The sequence below is a fragment of the Myotis daubentonii genome, chromosome 6, assembly GCF_963259705.1.
Source record: "Myotis daubentonii chromosome 6, mMyoDau2.1, whole genome shotgun sequence".
Lineage (NCBI taxonomy): Eukaryota > Metazoa > Chordata > Mammalia > Chiroptera > Vespertilionidae > Myotis > Myotis daubentonii.
The window spans coordinates 98,790,736-98,813,763 of NC_081845.1; the positions used below are offsets into that span (position 1 = coordinate 98,790,736).

Sequence of the window (23,028 nt, forward strand, 5' to 3'; positions counted from 1 at the left end):
GAGATTATTTTAGAATAAAACATCCTATCTAATAAAGAGGGACTATGCTAATTGACCCTCACACCATCGCAAAGATGGCAGTGCCCACAGCCAATAAGGAGGGAATATGCTAGTTGATTTCCCCGCCCTCAAAGATGGCGGCACCCACAGCCTCAAGATGGCGATGCCCAGTCCCCTCAGCCGTGCGACTGCCCCTGGAGTCCCCCAGTTCCCTCAGCCTCCCAGCCGCCCAGGGCTGCCCAATGTGTAGGCAAGTCTTGGATGGAGGCTGCCTGGCCACCGAAGGCTCAGGTAACCAGGGCCGGCCAAGGTGCTGCCGGCAGTGGGAGCAGCAGAGGTGTGATGGGGCGTCGCCTTCCCTGATCGCCAAGTCGCCTCCCGCCCCTGAGGGCTCCTGGACTGTGAGAGGGGCAGGCCAGGCTGAGGGACCCCCCCCCCCCTCCAGTGCATGAATTTTCATGCACCGGGCCTCTAGTTCTTAAATATTTTTAAAACTATAAAAAAAGATGTAAACATTAAAACTACAAAAGGAAGGAAGGAAGAAAACATAGGAGAAAAGTTTCAAGACATTGGATTTGGCAACAATTTCTTGGATGTGACACCAAAAGTACAGGCAACAAAAGTAAAAATAGCAAAATAGGACTTCACCAAGCTTAAAAACTTCTGTGCTTCACAACAAACAATTAACAGAAGGAAAAGACAACCAATGGAAGAAAATATTTCTAAACCATATATATATCTAAGTAGGAGTTAATATCTAGAATATATGAGGAAGTTCTACAACTCAACAAGAAAAAATCCAATAACACAATTTAAAACTAAGCAAAGGAACTTGTATATACAGTTCTCCAAAGATGTTATACCAAAAGCCAACAAACATATGAAAAGATGCTCGACATCACAAATCATAAAAGTAGTGCAAATCAAAACTGCAATGAGATGTCATCTCACACCTCTTAGGATGGCCATTATCACAAGAACAAAAAATAACAAGTGTTGATGAGGATGTGGTGAAATTGGAACCCTTATACCTATTGGTGGAAATGTAAAATGGTGCAGCCATTGTGAAAAATAGTATAGAGGTTTCCAAAAAAGTTAAAAATAAAACTCCCATATTACCCAGCAATTCCCCTTCTGGGTATATCAACACTAATAAAAGAGAAAAATGGTAATTGGCGTACGACGATACCCTTTTCATTGGCTAATCAGGGCTATATGCAAATTAACTGCCAAGATTGGCAGTTAACTGCCAACAAGATTGCGGTTAATTTGCATATGTAGGCACAATGCAGGGAGGCGAAAGGGAAATCAGGAAGAAGCCCCCTGCCACTGACAGTGATCGGAAACCTAGGGGGGAGCTAAGAGCTGGGGGGCAGGGCAAAGGCGCCAGGGCCCAGGGCCGCCTTTGCCCTGCCCCCCAGCCATGATCAGAGAATCAGGTGCCTTTTCCGCCCTGGCCAGTGATAGCAGGAAGTAGGGGTGGAGCCAGCGATGGGAGCTGGGCACGGTCAAAGCTGGCAATCCCAGGAGCTAGGGGCCCCTTGCCTGGGCCTAAAGCGAAGCCCACGATCGCGGGGCCACTGCAGCTGTGGGTCCCCGCTGGCCGGGCCGGATGCCTCAGCCAGAGGCATCCTGCAGGGGCAGGAGCGGAGCCCGCGTGATTGCGGTGCCCCCCGCTGCCACTGCAGGTCCCCGCTGCCAGGGCCGGACGCCTAGGCCAGAGGCGTCAGGCCTGGGCAAGGGGCTGATCCTGCGATTGGAGGGTGATGGGGGTCAATGCCTGAGGGCTCCCAGTATGTGAGAGGGGGCAGGCTGGGATGAGGGACACTCCCCCTCCACACACACCCAGTGCACGAATTTCATGCACCGGGCTCCTAGTATTCAAAATAATTGAAAACTACTTCTTTTTTTTGTTTAAATTAAATCTTTATTGTTTAGATTATTACATTTGTTCCTCTTTTTCCCCCCATAACTCCCCTCCACCCAGTTCCCGCCCCACCCTCCACCCTCACTCCCCACCCACTGTCCTCATCCATAGGTGCACGAGTTTTGTCCAGTCTCTTCCTGCATCTCCCACACCCCTTTCCCCCCCAAGAATAGTCAGTCCATTCCCTTTCTATGTCCCTGATTCTATTATAATCACCAGTTTATTCTGTTCATCAGATTATTTATTCACTTGTTGATAGATGCATATTTATTGTTCATAATTTGTATCTTTACCTTTTTCTTCTTCTTCCTCTTCTTAAAGGAAACCTTTCAGCATTTCATATAATCCTGGTTTGGTGGTGATGAACTCCTTTAGCTTTTCCTTATCTGTGAAGCTCTTTATCTGACCTTCAATTCTGAATGATAGCTTTGCTGGATAAAGTAATCTTGGTTGTAGGTTCTTGGTATTCATCACTTTGAATATTTCTTGCCACTCCCTTCTGGCCTGCAAAGTTTCTGTTGAGAAATCAGCTGACAGTCGTATGGGTATTCCCTTGTAGGTAACTGGGTTTCTTTCTCTTGCTGCTTTTAAGATTCTCTCTTTGTCTTTTGCTCTTGGCATTTTAATTATGATGTGTCTTGGTGTGGTCCTCTTTGGATTCCTTTTGTTTGGGGTTCTCTGCGCTTCCTGGACCTGTAAGTCTATTTCTTTCACCAGGTGGGGGAAGTTTTCTGTCATTATTTCTTCAAATAGGTTTTCAATGTCTTGCTCTCTCTCTTCTTCTGGCACCCCCATAATTCGGATGTTGGTACGCTTGAAGCTGTCCCAGAGGTTCCTTACACCATCTTCGTATTTTCGGATTCTATTTTCATTTTGCTTTTCCGGTTGGGTGTTTTTTGCTTCTTCGCATTTCAAATCTTTGACTTGATTCTTGCGCTCCTCTGGTCTGCCTGCTGTTGGGAGTCTGTATAATATTCTTTATTTCAGTCAGTGTATGCTTAATTTCTAGTTGGTTCTTTATCACAACATCTAGGGTCTCATTAGATTTCTTGAGGGTCTCACTACATTTATTGGCAGTTTTTAGAAAATTATTGAAAGACCTTAAAAGTGTGGTTTTGAGGTCTATATCTTCCATTTCTGACATTTGTGTCCTGTTTCTTTGTCTCCGCATTTTTTTATGTTTTCTTGGTGCACCCCCTAGTGGTCTTTGTGCGCAGCCTTGTTGTAGTTAAGCCTTGATTGTTGTAGGTAATACTGGGGGGGATTTGAACTCCAGGTCAAGTGGCTGTGAGAATCAGCTGTGTCTGCAGTGAGAGAACTTCTGTCCTCTAGGGAGGTGCTAATCTAGCCTTTGCCTGAGGCTATCCCGCAAATGGCTCTGTTCAGGGCTTGGGTGGGGCGTGTCCCAGGGGATCAACAGGGCAGGCTGAGCGAGCAGTTATGGCTGCTCTCAGTCCTGTCCCAGGGGCTCTGCCTCTCAGAGTCCCAGCAACCGCTGCAAACCTCGGAGAGAAAGCTGCCTTCGAGTTCCGACCGAAGCCAGACAGTCCCGCTTCTCCCATTTGAGTCTGGGTCCCTAGAGACTCGCCCGGATGTGGAGCTCAGAATCTGAGACTCCCTCCCGATTGGAAAAGACAACTGCGCCCTCAGCTTCCAGCCCACTTTGCGCACCTCCGCACCTTAGTATTTGACTTCAGCACTGTGCCTCCTCTGAGTCTCGGTATGTTATTCTCTTTCCTCCTAGTTGTAGAACTTCCACTCAGCCAGCCTTCCTGTGGTTCTGGATGATGTCCGTTCTGTCTTTTAGTTGTATTTTTGAAGTGGTTGTACGAGGCAGCAAACCCCGGAGTTAACCTATGCCACCATCTTGGTTCCAATCGAAAACTACTTCTTAAAAGATAGCTGCACACCAATGTTCATCTCAGCATTATTTTTAATAGCCAAGAGGTGACCTAGCCAGTTTGGCTCACCCTGCAGACTGAAGGGTCCTGCGTTCAACTCCGGTCAAGGGCACGTACCTCAGTTGGTTGGTACATACCTTGGTAGCAGGGTCCAGTGTAGGTCTGGTGTGTGCGTGATGGTATTTCCCTCTGTCTTTCCCTCTTCCCATCACTCTAAAAATCAATGGAAAAATATCCTCGGGTGAAGATTTAAAAAAAAAATCATTTGGTTATATAATCAACAAATGCTGAAAGGTATCCTTTAAGAAGAGGAAGAAGAAGAAAAAGGTAAAGATACAAATTATGTACAACAAATATGCATCTATCAACAAGTGAATCTAAGAATCAATAATCTGGTGATCGTAATAGAATCAGGGACATAGAAAGGGAATGGACTGACTATTCTTGGGGGGGAAAGGGGTGTGGGAGATGTGGGAAGAGACTGGACAAAACTCGTGCACCTATGGATGAGGACAGTGGGTGGGGAGTGAGGGCGGAGGGTGGGGTGGGAACTGGGAGGATGGGAGTTATGGGGGGGAAAAAGAGGAACAAATGATAATAAAAAAAGGACTGCTAAACCCACTTAGCAAGACTCTTGTTACAACTGGACAACACAGAGATGAAGACAGAAGTTGAAGAGCAGAGGAGCTCAGGAGACCCGAGCAGAGTTAAGGAGAGGATCTTTGTCTCTGTCCGCCTCAATGGGTGGTTGGCACTTCTGGAATAAACCCAGCATAGTCATCCTGTATCATTATTTTAAATTTGCTATTGGATTCTGTTTGCTGATAATTTTATATAAGACTTGGACTTTAAATATATTTTATTGATTTTTTACAGAGAGGAAGGGAGAGGGAGAGAGAGTTAGAAACATTGATGAGAGAGAAACATTGATCAGCTGCCTCCTGCACACCCCCTACTGGGGATGTGCCCACAACCAAGGTACATGCCCTTGACCGGAATCGAACCTGGGACCTTTCAGTCCACAGGCTGACGCTCTATCCGCTGAGCCAAACCGGTTACGGCTAAGACTTGGACTTTAAATTTCAAATATTTTATATGTGAAATTGGCCTGTGGTTTTCATTTTTGGTGTAAACTGGAAATGTTTGTAGCATTATACCCACTTTATGAAATCAATTGAAAGGTTTTTCTTCTTCTTCTATGCTTTCTATAATATGCATAGCATTGTGATTTTCTGATATTTAACAGTTTGGTAGAATACCCTTGTGAACAGATTTGTGTGTGGTGCCCCTTTTCCAGGGGCATGCCAATTCAAATATTTTCTCTATTTTTCTAAAGTCATTAGAGTCTGTTTGGACTTCTGTGTCTACCGGATTAATCTGGGAATGCTGTATTTATACACAGAGTCCACTGCATCTAAGTTTCAAATCGTTTGCTGAGTTGTTATAATGCTTCTTATGATTTTTAAAAAGAAATGTTTTTTTTTTTTTTGTAGGGGATTATCCTATATAATAAAAGCCTAATATGCAAATTGTCTTCTCCACCAGGAGTGAGACTGCTCCCTATGACGTGCACTGACCACCAGGGGGCTGTGCAGAACATGGCGGGCACTGGCGATGCAGTGCTGGGGGGGGGGGGGGAGGGGAGTGGAGGTGCTGATGGCCCTGATGGGCCCCACGAGAGGGGACCACGGTGGGATGGTGGAGTAGGTGAGCAGGCAGTGCCAAGCCAAGGCGGGTGTGAGCAGGGCCTGATTGCCCCGCAGATCGCCCCACAGGCGGTGACCAGTGGCGACAGTGCAGGGCAGGGCCATCACCGGGCTCCCAGGCTCTGAGGGGAGCCGGGTGGGGGCTGATGACTCAGGCGTATGGGGAGTGCGGGAGCCAGGGAAGGGGGGGGGGGGTGGCCCAGGTGCTGCCCAGGGCCCAGGGGTTAGCTGGGACCTGCCCTTCCAGGCCAGACACTCACACTTCTATCACCAGCCAGGCCTAGGGACTGCCTTCGTGCACAAATTTCATGCACTGGGCCTCTAGTAAAGTTATAAATGCATTAGGTCATCTGGATACCAGATGGGCTGAGCCCTAAGATGGCACCAGCCTAAAAGGGTATGTTTAGATGGTTTCTCCTCCAGTCAGTTCTAGTTGGTGTATTTGCACTCCCCCTTTTTAAATTAGGTTGGTTAGAAGTTTGTCTATTTTGTTGACTTTTCAAAATCCAGATTTTTAAAATTAGTTTTTCTTTTAAAAATGCATTATTTTCTGAGTTTGCCTCAATCAAACCTTGTTTTTACATTCTTTTGGCTTATTTTGCAACATCTTGAGCTAAGAATTTGATTCATTTCTTTTTCACTGTTATATTAACCTTTTAACCTCTGACTGGAGGTCCTATTTACATTGCTTTATTATGGCTTTTGTTCTTCCTTATATAAGCCACTCCCCCAGTGTGAGCCGCAGCTCTGCTTGTTGAGCTGCAAGGGGAGGCTCAGAGCTTCGGAGAAGGAGACGGTCGGTGAGCCAGCCCTCCGCGCAGGGCGGACCCCAGACCTCGCCCTGACCTAGCCCGGACCTCGCCGGGACCTGACCCTGACCTCGCTCGGGGCCTTGCTGGCCAGCGGTCTTCGCCCCGCGGGGTGTCTGCCCGCGAGGGACGCGCCCCCTCTTCTCCGCGACCCGCAGCCACAGCCCTGCTCTGTCCCTCATCTCCCCGCGCTGCTTCGGGAACCGAGGCCCTGGTTTTGAACCCACGCAGCCCCTGGAGCAGCCGGGGAGAGAGAAGAGAGAGACACGAGAGAAAATTCGTCGTCTCGGCCCCTCGAGGGCGGCGGGGAGCGCCCGCAGGACCCCTGTGGGGACCGCAGGGCCGGGGTCAGGCCGTCAGTGGGTTGGGATTGCAGACAGCGGACTCCGAGTGCATTTGGGGTTGGTTCCAGGTCTTAAATGGCTGTTTCATTCCTGCGTTTATCCCCAAGAGCAGCCTAACTTGCCGCAAGGGGGTGTAGCTCAGTGGTAGAGCGCGTGCTTAGCATGCACGAGGCCCCGGGTTCAATCCCCGGCACCTCCACGTTGGAAGTTGCGTTCCTTTTTAAAATATTTCATAGTTTTCCTTGCTCAAAAAAGAAACCCTCGGGCTTGTCCACACCTGGTGTGTCTGAGGAAGCGAAAGCAAAAGGCGAATGAAGACTAGGCTGGAGATTCCGAAACACAAGCTCATCACCAAACTGACTTTTGGTTCCATTTTCCGTTATATAAGAAAAGATAAGGATGGAAAGATTTAACAAAAGAAAAACTTTTCAAAATCCAGATTTTAAAATTAGTTCTACTTTTGAAAAACGCATTATTTCCTGAGTTTGCCTCAATTGACCCTTCTTTTTACAGGCATAGATCATAGGCATGTATCATAGAATTGTACACTTAAATCCTATGTAATCTTATTAACCAATGTCAAGCCAATAAATTCAATAACAAAGCCCATAGATTCTCAGTGTGTCTCAGTTGCTTGTTGTTTTTGAGCCACGTTGATCGTGATCACAGCAGGTTGAGCAAGAAGAAAAGCGGAACCTTCCAAATTGTGAAACAGAAATTCACTTTCATTAATGAATGTGCAGAAGCCACACTTCCACCGAAATTGAGAAGTATATTCGGTTGAAGATCTCTAAGATTAATTTCTGGTGTTGTTCTGACTTTAACTAGAGAATTGAATAACTAGACAGCTTAAACCAGCGGTTCTCAACCTGTGGGTCTCGACCCTTTCACAGGGGTCACCTAAGACCATTGTAAAACACATATATAATTACATATTGTTTTTGTGATTAGTCACTATGCTTTAATTATGTTCAATTTGTAACAATGAAATGGAGGGTCACCACAACATGAGGAACTGTATTAAAGGGTCGCGGCGTTAGGAAGGCTGAGAACCACTGAAACAGAAATAATTTTACCCAGGACAGATACGCCATCTGTCAGAGTGGAATTTCCCACACCTCTGGTTAGTGTGAACCTGGGACCTACAGTGGGCAGCACAGGAGAATTTCTGGGCAATGCAGAATATCAGCTCCATCCCAGACCTACTGAACTAGCCAGCGTTTCGGCAGGATCTCAGAGTGATTTCTTTGCATATTAATGTTTTAGAATTATTGGTCTGAATGCTGTGAACTGAATCAAGAAGCGATATTCGTGCACTGGGGGGGGGGGGGGGGGTGTCCCTCAGCCCAGTCTGCACCTTTTCCAATCTGGGAATCTGGGACTACTGGCTCCTAACCGCTTGCCTGCCTGCCAGCCTGATCACCCCCTAAATGCTCCCCTGTCAGCCCGATTGCCCCCAACTGCCCTCCCCTGCCAGCCTGATCTTGCCCCCAACTGCCCTCCCCTGCCAGGCTGGCCACCCTGGTGGAAGCCATGCGGAGCAGCAGCAGGGACCAGCCCCCTGGGGACCAGTCCCCTGAGGGAAATCTGGGAAAGCCGTGCACCTGCTGCTGGGCCCCGCCCATTGGCATGGTCACAGAGACCCTAGTGGCAGGCATGTGGAGCAGCGCTGGGCTCCTGCTCCCCTGCAGGGCCTCAGGAACTGTGGCGGCAGGTGTGCAGAGCGGCTGCTGGACCTCCCGGACCCCTGCAGGGGTGTGGTAATTTCGGCAGCTAGCGGGGAGCAACCGGCCCCACCCCCACTGTGCACACCGCCATCTTGTGACAGCATGATGGCATGAGGGTTAATTTGAATATTATCCCTTTATTATATAGGACTAGAGGACTGGTGCACGAATTCGTGCATGGATGGGGTCCCTCAGCCTGGCCGGCAATTGGGGCTGATTGGGGCCATCTCTCCCAGTCCCGATTGGGGCAGCCGGCTCGGGGGAGGAACCGTGGGAGGTTGGCTATGGAAACACAGTGACACCAGGGGGCAGCTCCTGCATTGAGCGTCTGCCCCCTGGTGGTCAGTGCGAGGCATAGCGATCGGTCTGCCAGTCGGAACGGTTGCTTAGGCTTTTATATATATGTATATAGATAGTATTCCATTGTGTAGATGTACCCCAGTTTTTCAATCCACTCATCTACTGTTGGGTACTTAGGCTGTTTCCAAATTTTAGCTATTGTAAATTGTGCTGCTATGAACATAGGGGTGCATATATCCTTTTTGATTGGTGTTTCTGGTTTCTTGGGATTTATTCCTAGAAGTGGGATCACTGGGTCAAATGGCAGATCCATTTTTAACATATTGAAGAAACTCCATACTGTTCTCTACAGTGGCTGCACCAGTCTGCATTCCCACCAGCAGTGCACGAGGGTTCTGTTTTCTCCACATCCTCTCCAACACTTGTTGTTTGTTGATTTGTTTCTGATAGCCATTCTGACAGGTGTGAGATGGTACCTCATTGTTGTTTTGATTTGCACCTCTCGGGATGATTAGTGGTTTTGAGCATGTTTCCATATGTCTCTTGGCCATCTGTATGTCTTCTTTCGAAAAGTGTCTATTTAGATCCTTTGTCCATTTTTTGATTGGATCATTTATCTTACTTTTGTTAAGTTGTATGAGTTCTCTGTAAATTTTGGAGATTGAACCCTTATCAGAAATATCACTGGCAAATATGATCTCCCATGCAGTGGGCTTTCTTGTTGTTCTGTTGATGGTTTCTTTTACCGTGTAGAAGCATTTTATTTTGATGTAGTCCCATTTGTTTATTTTCTCCTTAGTCTCCATTGCCTTAGGAGCTGTGTCTGTAAAGATATTGCTATGACATATGTCTGCTATTTTGCTGCCTATGGAGTCTTGTAGGATTTTTATAATTTCCCATCTTACTTTTAAGTCCTATAGCCATTTTGAGTTTATTTTTGTGTATGGTGTAAGTTGGTGATCTAGTTTCATTTTTTTGCATGTATCTGACCAAATTTCCTAGCACCATTTATTGAAGAGACTGTCTTGACTCCATTGTATGCTCTTGCCTCCTTTGTCAAATATTAATTGAGCATAATGGCTTGGGTTGATTTCTGGGTTCTCTGTTCTGTTCCATTGGTCTATATGTCTGTTCTTGTGCCAGTACCAGGCAGTTTTGAGAACCATGGCTTGGTAATATAGCTTGATATCTGGTATTGTGATCCCTCCAACTTTGTTCTTCTTTCTCAGGATTGCTGTGGTTATTCAGGGTCTTTTTTTATTCCAAATGAGTTTTTGGAGAGTTTGCTCTAGATCTTTGAAATATGCTGTTGTGTTTTAATAAGAATTGCATTGAATCTGTAGATTGCTTTGGGTAGTATGGACATTTTAATGGTGTTGATTCTACCAATCCATGAACACGGTATGTTATTCCATTTGTTTATGTCTTCCTCTATCTCTTTTTTCAATATCCTGTAGTTTTTTGAGTACAGGTCTTTTTCCTACTCGATTAAGTTTATTCTTAGGTATCTTAATTTTTTTTAGTGCAATGGTAAATGGGATTTTTTTTTAGTTTCTCTTTCTGTGAGTTCATTATTGGTGGATAAAAAGGCCATAGATTTCTGGGTGTTAATTTTGTATCCTGTTACATTGCCAAATTCATTTATTAGGTCTAATAGTTATTTGATGGAGTCTTTGGGGTTTTCTATGTATCATGTCATCTGCGAATAAGGACAGTTTTACTTCTTTTCGAATTTGAATGCCTTTTATTTCTTCATCTTGTCTGATCGCTACGGCTAGCACTTCCAGTACTATATCAAACAGGAGTGGTGAAAGTGGGCATCCCTGTCTTGTTCCTATTCTTAGGGGAGATGAGTTTAGTATTGACCCATTGAGTATGATGTTGTCTATAGGTTTGTCCTATAAGGCTCTTATTATGTTGAGGTATGATCCATCTATTCCCACTTTGCTGAGAGTTTTTATCAAGAAAGTGTGTTGGATTTTGTAAAATGCTTTTTCTGCATCAATTGATATGATTATGTGATTTTTGTCTCTCAGATTATTTATGTGATATATCACATTTATTGATTTATGCATATTGTACCATCCTTGCATTCTTGGAATAAATCCCACTTGGTCATGGTGTATGATCTTTCTAATGTAATGCTGGATCTGATTTGCTAGAATTTTGTTGAGGATTTTAGCATCTATGTTCATCAAGGATATTGACCTGTAGTTCTCTCTCTCTCTCTTTTTTTTAAAAATATATTTTATTGATTTTTTACAGAAAGGAAGGGAGAGAGATAGAGAGTTAGAAACATCGATGAGAGAGAAACATCGATCAGCTGCCTCCTGCACATCTCCTACTGGGGATGTGCCCGCAACCCAGGTACATGCCCTTGACAGGAATCGAACCTGGGACCTTTTAGTCCGCAGGCTGACGCTCTATCCACTGAGCCAAACCGGTTCTGGCTAGTTCTCTTTTTTTGTGGGGTCTTTATCTGGTTTTGGGACTAGGGTAATGCTGGCTTCATAGAAAGAGCTTGGAAGTGTGCCTTCCTCTTGAATTTTTTGGAATAGTCTGAGAAGGATTGGTTTTAGTTTTTCTTTGAATGCTTGGTAGAACTCCCCTGTAAAGCTGTCTGGACCAGGGCTTTTGTTTGATGGAAGATTTTTGATAGCTGCTTCAATTTCTTTGGTAGTTATTGGCCTCCTCAGGTTTTTTGATTCTTCTTGATTGAGTTTTGGGAGCTTTTATATTTCTAAGAATATGTCCATTTCATCTAGGTTGTCCATTAGGTTGGAATCGAGTTGTTCATAGTATTTTTTCATAATCGTTTGTATTTTTGTGGAATCGGTTGTTACTTCACCTCTTTAATTTCTGATTCTGTTTATTTGGGTCCTCTCTCTCTTTGCTTCTTGGTGAGTATGGCTAGAGGTTCATCAATCTTGTTTATCTTTTCCAAGAACCAGCTCTTGGTTTTGTTGATCTTTTGTATTGTTTGTTTTTTTTGGTCTCTATGTTGTTTGTCTCCGCTCTGATATTTATTATTTCCTTCCTTCTGCGTACCCTGGACTTTTCTTGTTGCTCTCTTTCTAACTCTTTGAGTGTAGGGTTAGATAATTTATTCCAATTTTTTCTTGTTTTTGAGGTAGGCCTGTAGAGCTATGAACTTCCCTCTCAAGACTGCTTTCACTGTGTCCCATAGATGTTGGATTGTTGTGTTTTCATTGTCATTTGTTACCATGATGCTTTTTATTTCTTCTTTGATCTCTTTGGCAACCCCATCATTGTTTAGTAGCATGCTATTTAGCCTCCATGTGTTTGATTTTTTTAATTGTTTTTATTTAGTTGATTTCTAGTTTTATGCCATTGTGATCTGAGAAGATGCTTCATATGATTTCTATCTTCTTGAACTTGAAGAGACTTTGACTGTGTCCCAATATGTGGTCTATCTTTGAAAATGACCCATGTGCACTTGAGAAGAATGTAAATTCTGTAGCTTTGGGGTGAAATGTTCTGAAAATGTCAATTAATTCCATCTGATCTAGTGAGTCATTTAGAATTGATGGGTTTTTTTGCTGAATTTTTTGTTTAGAGGATTTGTCCAGTGGTGTTAGTGGGGTATTAAAGTCCCCTATTTTTTTTTTTATTGATTAAGATATTACATATGTGTCCTTGTCTCCACGTTACCCTCTACCCCCCCCCCCCCAGCTCATGCCCTCACCTCCCCCGTTGTCCATGTCCATTGGTTAGGCCTATATGCTTGCATATAAGTCCTTTGGTTGATCTTACCCCCTTACCCCTACCCTCCCCTACCTTCCCTCCAAGGCCCGACAGTCCAATCAATGCCTCTCCATCTCTGGATCAGCCCTTGTTCATCAGTTTATGTTGTTCATTATATTCCACAAATGAGTGAGATCCTGTGGTATTTATCCGCTCTCCAGTTCCATCCATGCTGTGGCAAATGGTAACAGTTCCTTTTTCTTCTTCCTCTTCTTAAAGAATACCTTTCAGCATTTCATATAATGCTGGTTTGGTGGTGATGAACTCCTTTAGCTTTTTCTTATCCGAGAAGCTCTTTATCTGACCTTCTATTCTGAATGATAGCTTTGCTGGATAAAGTAATCTTGGTTGCAGGTTCTTGCTATTCATCACTTTGAATATTTCTTGCCACTCTCTTCTGGCCTGCATGGTTTCTGTTGAGAAATCAGCTGACAGTCGTATGGGTACTCCCTTGTAGGTAACTGACTGTCTTTCTCTTGCTGCTTTTAAGATTCTCTCTTTATCTTTTGCTCTTGGCATTTTAATTATGATGTGTCTTGGTGTGGTCCTCTTTGGATTCCTTTTGTTTGGGGTTCTCTGCGCTTCCTGGACTTGTAAGTCCATTTCTTTCACCAGGTAGGGGAAGTTTTCTGACATTATTTCTTCAAAAAGGTTTTCAATATCTTGCCCTCTCTCTCCTTCTGGTACCCCTATAATTCTGATGTTGGTACGTTTGAAGTTGTCCCAGAGGTTCCTTACACTATCTTCATATTTTTGGAATCTCTTTTCTTTTTTCTTTTCGGTTGGGTCTTTTTTGTTTCTTTGTATTTCAAATCTTTGACTTGATTCTTGGGATCCTCTTGTCTGCTGTTGGATCTCTGTAAATTATTCTTTATTTCAGTCAGTGTATGCTTAATTTCTAGTTGGTCCTTTTTCATGTCCTCCATGGTCTCACTATACTTATTGAGGGATTCATTAAATTTATCAGCGGTTTCCATAAAATTCTTGAAAAACCTTATAAACGTGGCCTTGAACTCTATATCCAGTCGTTTGCTTTCCTCCATTTCTGCCATTTGTGACCTGTTTCTTTGTCTCCGCATTTTGGCTGCTTCCCTGTGTTGATAGAGTGGCTTTGTGTGCTAGGTGTCCTGTAGGGCCCAGTGGCTCAGCCTCCCCAGTTACCTGAGGTGGACACTCTTGGTGCACTCTTGGTGCCTTGGTTGTTGTAGGATCACTGGGAGGAATTGACCTCCAGGCCAATTGGCTGTGAGAATCAGCTGTGTCTGAAGTGGGAGAACTTCTGTGCTGAAGACACCCTTCTGGGGGCAAGACTTGCTTCAGTGGGGCTTTGGTGCTCACTGAGTCTGCTCCCTGAGTGTGTCCCTTATGGATCTGAGGAGTTGCAATCTGGATGGTCCCCCTCTGATCACAGGGTACAGTGGCTCCTGGATCTAAGGAGATGCTGATTCAGCCTCTGCCTGAGGCCACACAGCAGGAGCCACGAAGAGGCTCAGCTGTGAAGCAATGCAAGCCGCTGCGGGGCCTTGGGCCTTCTCTTGGAAGTTCCGGGTCTGCCTGGCTCCGCTGCAGTTAGGTACATTCACATGCAAAAGCCTCTGCCGCAGCCTGGGTGGGGCGGGGTCTCAGGGAATCAAAGGGCGGAGCAAAGAGCTATGGCTGATTCTCCGCCCAGCCCTAAGGATTCACGGGTCTCAGTGACCTGATAGTTGCTGCAAGCACCTCTGAGGGAAAGCCGCCCTCAAGTTCGCCCACTGCCCGACAGTCCAGCTTCCCGTATGAGTCCTGGGTCCCCAGAGACTTCCCGGAACCGGAGTTCAGAGCAGTCGGGAGCTTGTGATTCAAAAAGACAGCCGCGTTCTCAGGTGCCACCCTCTTTCCGCGCCGCGCGCGCAAGCCACCGTACATCTGCACTTCACCTCCGCAGCTCCTCTGGCTCTCCGTGTGCTTTTCTTTCCTTCTAGTTGTAGAATTTACACTCAGCCAGCCTTCCTGTTTTTCTGGATGATGTTCGCTCTGTCCTTTGCGGTATTTTTCAATTGTTGTGGGAGGCGACAATTTCCCGGTGTTTATCTATGCCGCCATCTTAGTTTTTTTCAAAGTCCCCTATTATGACTGTATTTCTGTGAATCTCTCCATTGATACCCCCAGAAGTTTTATTTCTGTATGTGGGTGTTCCTGTATTGGGTGCATATATGTTTACCAGAATTATATCTTCTTGTTGAATTGCTCCCTTTAGTATTATGAAGTGGCCTTCCTTATCTCTTGTTATGGCCTTCACCTTGAGGTGTAATTTGTCAGATATAAGTACTGCTACCCAAGCCTTTTTTCATTTCCATTCACTTGAAAAACCTTTTTCCATCCCTTCACCATCAGTGTATGTGAGTCCTTTGATCTGAAGTGGGTTTCCTGTAGAGAGCAGATAAATGGGTCATGTTTTCTTATCCAGTCAGCAACCCTATGTCATTTGATTGGGGCATTTAACCCATTTACATTTAAAGTTATTATTAATAAGTACTTGTTTGTCGCCATTTTTATTCTTTATGCCTGTGTTTCTTCTTCCCTTCCTATTTATTTTTTTACAGCAGATGCTTTAGCATTTCTTGCATTGATGGTTTGGCGGCAACAGATTACTGTAGTCCTCTTTTGTCTGTGAAGCTCCCGATTTCACCCTCAATTTTGATTGATAGCCTTGTTGGGTACAGTGTTCTTGGATTCAGACCCTTGCTTTGCATGACTTTGTATATTTCATCCCATTCCCTTTGGCCTGATGTGTTTCTGTTGAGAAATCAGTTGATAGTCTGATGGGAGATCCTTTGTAGGTAACTTTCTGTCTCTCTCTGGCAGCCATTAAGATTCTTACTTTGTCGTTGGGTGTTTGACAGTTTAATTATAATGTGTCTTGGTGTCAATCTTTTGGGGTTTATCTTGTTTGGGACTCTGTGAGCTTCTTGGACTTGTGTGAGTTTTTTCTTTCTGATATCAGGGAAGTTTTCTGTTATTATTTCTTTAAACAGGTTTTCTATTCCTTGCTCAGTTTCCTCTCCTTCTGGCATCTCTATTATGTTGATGTTGTTTCGTTTTGTATTATCCCAAAGTTCCCTTAGGCTCCCCTGTTTTTAAAGGTTTTTTTTCTAAATGCTGCTCTGCTCTGGTTTTTCTTCCTACCTTGCCTTCTAGCTCACTGATGTGGTCCTCCACTTCTTCTAGTCTACTGTTGATGCTTTCTATTGAGCTCTTTATTGCAACAATGTCATTTTTCATTTATTTTTGGTTCTTCATTTCCTCTTGGTTCTTACACATATTGCTGAATTTGTCTTCCATCCTTTTCAGCCACCTTATGATCATTGCTCTGAATTCTTTCTCTTTCATATTGCTTGCCTCCATTTCATTTACTTCCTTCTCTGGCAATTCCTCTTTTTCTTTCATATGTGGGCTGTTTCTTTGTCTCCCCATGAATGCTCCTCTCAGGGTTTCTGGTTATGTAGTGCTCTCTCTCCTGTGTTGACTTTCTCTAGGTGATATCTGACCTTTTCATCTGCAGATTGCCTCACCAGCTGTGTTTAATTTGCCAGTTCCAGGTGGGTGTTGTTTGATTCAGCTGTTCCTTCTTCAAAAGACATACTTTTTAAAGTTAAGATGCCTTAGCTTAGAAAAGACTGACATGAAATATTCAAAGTGATGAAAGCAAGGACCTACAACCAATTCTAGTCTACCCAGCAAGGCTGTCATTTGACATTCAAGGAGAAATAATGAGCTTCACAGACATGAAACAGCTTATTAACACATTGTATGTGGGAAACATGTTTACATGTTTTACGTATTTATACGTTCTACCAGTGTAGTAGAGCGCGGGACACGTATTAATACATTTTTTATAGACTAGCGGTAGAATGCGGGTAACGTATAAATACGTAAACTAAAGTTATCATAATTTTACTGAACGTTGCTATTTGTGCAAAAAATTAGCAAAAATGGCCAGCGCCACCTGTTAGCGCGCGATAAAAACTACCCGCAAACAATGTGTTAAGTTTATTACACCAAACCACTATTAAAAGAAATGTTAAAGGGACTTTAAAAAAAAGAACATAATTAAATAATAAAATGGAAGTAAATACATACCTATCAATAATCACTTCAAATGAATTAAATGCTCTGATAAAAAGACATAAATAAATGGATAAGAAAATATGACCCAAGACCTAGCTGGTGGCTCAGTAGATAGAGTGTCACCCTGTGGACTGAAGGGTCCTGGGTTTGATTACAGTAAAGGACACATAACCCTGCAGATCGGGGGGGACAACCAATTGATGTGTTTCTCTCACATCAACATTTCTCTGTCTTTTCCTCTCCCTTCACTCTCTCTAAAAATCAATGAAAAAATATCCTGGAGTGAGGATTAAAAAAGAAAGAAAGAAAGAAAGAAAGAAAGAAAGAAAGAAAGAAAGAAAGAAAATATGACCCATATATACTGTCTACAAAAGAGTCACCTTAGAAACAAAGAAACACATAGATCAAAAGTAAAAGGATGGAATTAACACCCAGAAATCTATGACTTTTTTATACACCAATAATGAACTCACAGAAAGAAAAACAAACAACCAGAAGCAATCCGATTTGTAACTGCAACAAAAAATTAAGATACCTAGGAATAAACTTAATTAAGAAGGAAAAAAGACCTGTACTCGGAAAACTACAGGACATTGAAAAAAGAGATAGAGGAAGACATAAACAAATGGAAGAATATACCATGTTCATGGATTGGTAGAATCAACATCATTAAAATGTCCATATTACCCAAAGCAATCTATAGATTTAATGCAATCCCCATTAAAAAACCAATGGCATATTTCACAGACCTAGAACAAACTCTCCAAAAATTCATATGGAATAAAAGAAGACCCAGAATAGCCGCAGCAATCCTGAGAAATGAAAAAAATTGGAGGGATCACAATACCAGATTTAAAGCTATATTACAAAGCCACTGTTGTCAAAACTGCCTGGTACTGGCACAAGAACAGACATATAGACCAATGGAGCAGAGAAGAGAACCCAGAAATCAGCCCAAGCCATTATGCTCAATTAATATTTGACAAAGGAGGCAAGAGCATACAATGGAGTTAAGACAGTCTCTTCAATAAATGGTGTTGGGAAAATTGCACAGATACATGCAAAAAAAAAAAAAATGAAACTAGACCACCAACTTACACCATACACAAAAATAAACTCACAATGGATAAAGGACTTAAACGTAAGATGGATAACCATGAAAATCTTAGAAGAATCCATAGGCAGCAAAATATTAAACATATGTTATAGCAATATCTTTATGGATACAGCTCCTACTGCAATGGAAACTAAGGAGAAAATAAACAAATGAAACTACATCAAAATAAAATGCGTCTGCACAGCAAAAGAAACCATCAGCAAAACAAGAAAGCCCACTGCATGGGAGAACATATTTGCCAATGTTATATCCGATAAGGGTCTAATCTCCAAAATTTATAGGGAACTCATACAACTTAACAAAAGGAAGATAAACAATCCAATCAAAAAATGGACAAAGGATCTAAATAGACACTTTTTGAAAGTGGACATTCAGAAAGCCAAGAGACATATGAAAACATGCTCAAAGTCACTAATTATCTGAGAGATGCAAATCAAAATGACAATGAAATACCATCTCACACTTGTCAGAATGGCTACCATCAACAAATCAACAAATGACAAGTGCTGGCAAGGATTCGGAGAAAAAGGAACCCTTGTGCATTGCTGGTGGGAATGCAGACTGGTGCAGCTACTGTGGAGAACAGTATGGAGTTTCCTCTAAAAATTAAAAATGGATCTGCCATTTGACCCAGTAATCCCACTTCCAGTAATAGATGCCAAGAAATCAGAAACACCAATCAGATAGGACAAATGCACCCCTATGTTCATAGCAGCACAATTTACAATAGCTAAGATTTGGAAACAGCCTAAGGGCCCATCAGCAGATGAGTGGATTGAAAAAACAGTGGTATATGTACACAACGGAATATTACACTGCTGTGAAAAAGAAAGAACTCTTACCATTTGCAACGGCATGGATGGAACTGGAGAGCATTATGCTAAGTGAAATAAGCCAATCGGAGAAAATAAATATCACATGATCTCACTCATTTGTGGAATATAATGAACAACATAATCTGATAAACAAAAATAGATCCAGAGACAGATGCATCGAACAGACCATCAAACTTCAGAGGGAAGGTAGGGGACGGGGCAGAGGGGAGGTAAGAGATCAACCAAAGGACTTGTATGCATGCATATAAGCATAACCCATGGACACAGACACTAGGGGGTGAGGGCATGTGCTGGGGGTGGAGGTGGCCGGGGAGAGGACAAGGGGGGTAAAGAAGGCATATGTAATACTATATGTTATACTATAAACAGTAAAGAATTTTTTTTAAAAAGTAAAGGGATGGAAAAAGGTATTTTATGCAAATAGAACATCAACAAAAAAAAACAGGAGTAGCAATATTCATATCTGACAAAATAGACTTTAAAATAAAGGCCACCCTAAGAGAGAAGGACGTTATATCATAAGAAAGGGATCAATCCAACAAGAGAATATAATTCTTGGAAACATTTATGCCCTCAACATAGGAAAACCTAAATATATAAAGCAAATATTGATGACCATAAAGGAGAGATCAAAGGTAATACAGTCATAGTAGGGAACTTTAACATGCCATTGGCATCAATGGATAATCTTCCAGACAGAAAGTCAACAAGGAAACAGGGGTCTTAAATGACACACTAGAACAGAGAGATTTAATGGGTACTTCAGAGCATTTCAACCTCAAGCAGAAAAATATGCATTCTTTTCAAGTGCCCAGGGAACACTTTCCAGATATGCCAAATTCTAGGACACATTGTTTTCTGAGCCTCAACACCAGCTGGGATTATTGGCTGCTCTGCCTTTAGCTGGTAGTGGGCTCAAAGGTCCAAAAAGACTTCTTTCTGGTGGACCCCGTTATGGCTTTCTGTTGACCATTCTCTCCATGGTTCTAGCGTGGGCCTTCTCACAGCATGGCGATCCTATAGTAGTCAGACTGCTCACATGGCAGCTTCCAGATGGTATATTCCAAAAGGAACAAAGCCAGAAACTAAAGATGTCTTAAGACTCCTGTAAAGGACACAGCATCAACCCCACTAGTCTTCCAAGACCAACTTTGAGCAGAAATACTGTCCAGAGGTGCTGGTTTACTGAAAGAGAATGAATGTCTTCTGACTCCACCACACACACCTGGTGCTGAGCATCTCCTTCTCAACTTCTTGAGATAAGAGAAAGGAAGGGGAGGGAAAGGAAGGGAAGGGAAGGGAAGGGAAGGGAATGGAAGGGAAGGGAAGGGAAGGGGAGGGGAGGAAAAGGAAGGGAAGGGAAGGAGGGGAGGGGAGGGGAGGGGAGAAGAGGGAAGGGGAGGGAAGGAGAATGGAAAAGAGGGGAGGGAAGGAGGGGGGAGGAGAGGGGAGGGGAGGAGAGTGGAGGGGAGGGAAGAGGAGGTGAGGGGAGGAGGAGCCAGTTGAAAAAGAGAGACAGAAAAAGCAGTCTTGTTCAAATAGCATGTCAATGTCATAAAAGACAAAGAAGGGCTGTCGATGTATTCCAGATCAAAGAAACTAAAAAGACATGCCAGCTGAATGACCAGCTGAGGTCCTGTACTCAAGAGGGAAACTGCTCATGTTGTAGTGCAGACCATAGATTAAATGCATCCCATCAATGTTAAATGTACTGAAGTTTTGTAGTAAAGTACTTAGGCAAATGAGCATGATGTATTTTGAAACTTACTCTCAAATGGGAGAGAGAGGAAGCAAATGACAAAGCAAATGGAGTAAAACATTAACAATAGCTCAATCTGGGCAAAATGTATATGGGTATTTTTGGTACTACTTTTATTTTCCAGCATTTATTAAGTTTAAAATTGTTTCAAAGGAGAGAAAGCACTGGAGACTCCCGAGAAATCAACAGCTGTGAGTTTGAGCCAGGCTAGGCCAACTTTTTAAAATATAAGAAGCTTTCCCCCCAAAACCACTTATATGTGGAATCTAATGAACAAAATAAACCAACACCAAAACGCAGATAGACTTATGGATACAGAGAACAGATTGATAGCTCTGTTCTCTGGGGGGAAAAAAGGGGGAGGGAAAAAAAGAAAGACTCATGGACACAGACAAGTGTGGTGATTGCCAGAGGGAAGGGCAGTAGGGGAGATAGAAGAGGGTAAAGGGGGGATAAGTGGTGATGGAAGGGGACTTGACTTGGGATGGTGAACACACAATACCATATACAGATGATGTAATATAGAATTGTATACCTGAAACCTACATGATTTTATTAACCAACTAGTGGCCAGGTGCACAAAATTCATGCCCATTTAAAAGGAAATTAATTAGAGGAAATATTTTAATATTTGCCTTTTCTCTATAATAGAAGTGTCAGAGATGAAAGAAAATTAGTAAAATGTATATGAAAATCTTCCTCCTGTCAGAGTCTTGGGTGCGCCGCGGGACCCAGAGTCAAGTCCCTGCCCACCCGCGTGCACCTCGAAGTTGCGCGAGACCCAGACCCAGCCGGCCCCACCTCCATTGTGTGAGATTCAGACCTGGCCAGCCCCACCCCTGTCAAGCCCCACCAGGCAGGGGGCACAGCCTCAGGTCCCCTGGCCCAGTGCCGGGCGGGAGGCGCAGTGTCAGGTCCTCCAGTGCATGCTGGGCCTGGGGTGAAGCCTCAGGTTCCCTGGCCTGGTGCTGGGTTGGGCAGCGCAGGCTGAGGTCCTCCAAGCTGGGGTGGTGGGCACGCCTTGAGGTCCCCTGTCAAACCCCGCTGGGCGGGGGGCACAGCCTCAGGTCCCCTGGTGCAGCCTCAGGTCCCCTGGCATGGCGCCAGGGCAGGGGTCACAGCATGAGGTTCCCCATCAAACCCCACCAGGTGGGTGCAGCCTGAGGTCCCCTGGCCTGGGCTTGGGCAAAGGGCATGTCTTGGGGTCTCCTGTCAAGCCCTACCATGCAGGGGGTGCAGCCTGTGGCCCCCCGGTCCAGCACCAGGGTGGGGAGCATGGCCTGAGGTCCCCTGGTCCAGCACTGGGGGGGCATTAAAGGAACGATTCATATTATCTCTACGATGCCTCTTGAAAAATGAAGGTGTATTTGCCAATGAAAAAGAGCCTGTTTCTGAAAGTGATAAAATGTGTTCATAAATTTTCCAATCTAAAGAATGCTCATTATTTGCTTTCAGTTGTCACAAAAAATTAAGGTTTCTAATTAAGTTTGGAAAAGGTATATGATTTTGGTATTAAAATACTTAAATTATTATGAAAGAAAATAGGGAAGAAGCAGGTTGTTCTAAAGATGGCTATTTCTGAATGAGTTAAAAAGAAAAAGTGAAAGGGACTAAGAAAGCCCCAGAAAAAATGCAGGTCACAGAGGGCCTGTGCAAGTGGGGAAGGAACAAAAAGAGGAAGAATTCAGGCAGTGAAAGGGATGAAAAAAAGTGACATACCTATTACAGGAAGAAAGGACACTGGAGGAGGAATGCTCAAGAAGGGAAATGGAAACAGGAAAACAAAAATAAGAAAGAAAAAAAAGGCACATAGATAAATAGTAAAGCAAAGTGGTAATTTTAATAACAAATGAAAAGGCTGGAAGTGTTAGGGTCTCCGAGGGAGGAACGCACGAGGCCGAAAGGGATGAAGAATTACGAATTTATTAGGTCCCCAGGAGACCAGGTGGGCTGAGCCCCCAAATGGCGCCAGCCCCCAGGGACGGGGAGTCAGAGGTTTTAAGGGACTCTGGGCGGGCTTTTCTGGGCGGACAATTCTCTGGGCAGGTCCGGATCCTGGGAAGGTCCAGAGGGGAAGGATAATGGTCTTAGCAAGTGGAATGCGGCCTGAGCGAAAGGGAATGCCTTTGTGAAGTGGCCTAGCCAGCCTTTCTGTTGTGTGGCACAGGGACGAAGGTCATAGCTTCCATAGTTGCTTCCTGCTGAGAGGGACGCGGAGATCACGGATGGACTTTGAGAGGCGCTGGAACACTGTGGATTCCTCCTGGGGGAGCGAGCGGTGCAGCTGCATCGTTTCCCCGGGAGACCGGCTGGTGAAGGGTCAAACCGGTCCTGAAGGAAAGATGAAAACTGGCACAGAACACACGGGCCAAAAACAAGGATGAGGAATAGGAATGTTAATGGTCCTATGAAGCCAGGTATATCAGTTTATACTTTTTAGCCAGTAGTGCCATGAATTTCATTGATGTTTTCTAATCTTTGCAGCCCTTGCTGTTAACTTTTAATGGCATTCCTGATTGACATAAAAACAACATTCGTCTTTCAAAAAGTGGTATAGACCCCCCTTTCTCTGCTGTTAGGAGGTCTAGTCCTCTCTGATTTTGGAGGGTGACAGCCGCTAGTGAGTCTGTCTGAACCTGAATGTGAACTAAACTTTTGCCAATGTCATCTAGGCTTTCTTGTAGGTCCTGAGACAGGATTTCAAAATATGATAGAGCAGTGGTTAAGCCC

The 23,028-nt window shown here is 44.0% G+C and overlaps 1 long non-coding RNA gene and 1 other non-coding gene across 2 annotated transcripts in view; both read left to right on the forward strand.

Moving 5' to 3' along the window:
- The window catches only part of LOC132237566 (uncharacterized), a 228,501-nt gene that overhangs the window by 25,476 nt on the left and 179,997 nt on the right, over positions 1-23,028 (forward strand). The window lies entirely within an intron of this gene.
- TRNAA-AGC (transfer RNA alanine (anticodon AGC)) lies at positions 6,815-6,886 on the forward strand. The gene has a single exon. It is a non-coding gene; the product is annotated as a tRNA-Ala (tRNA).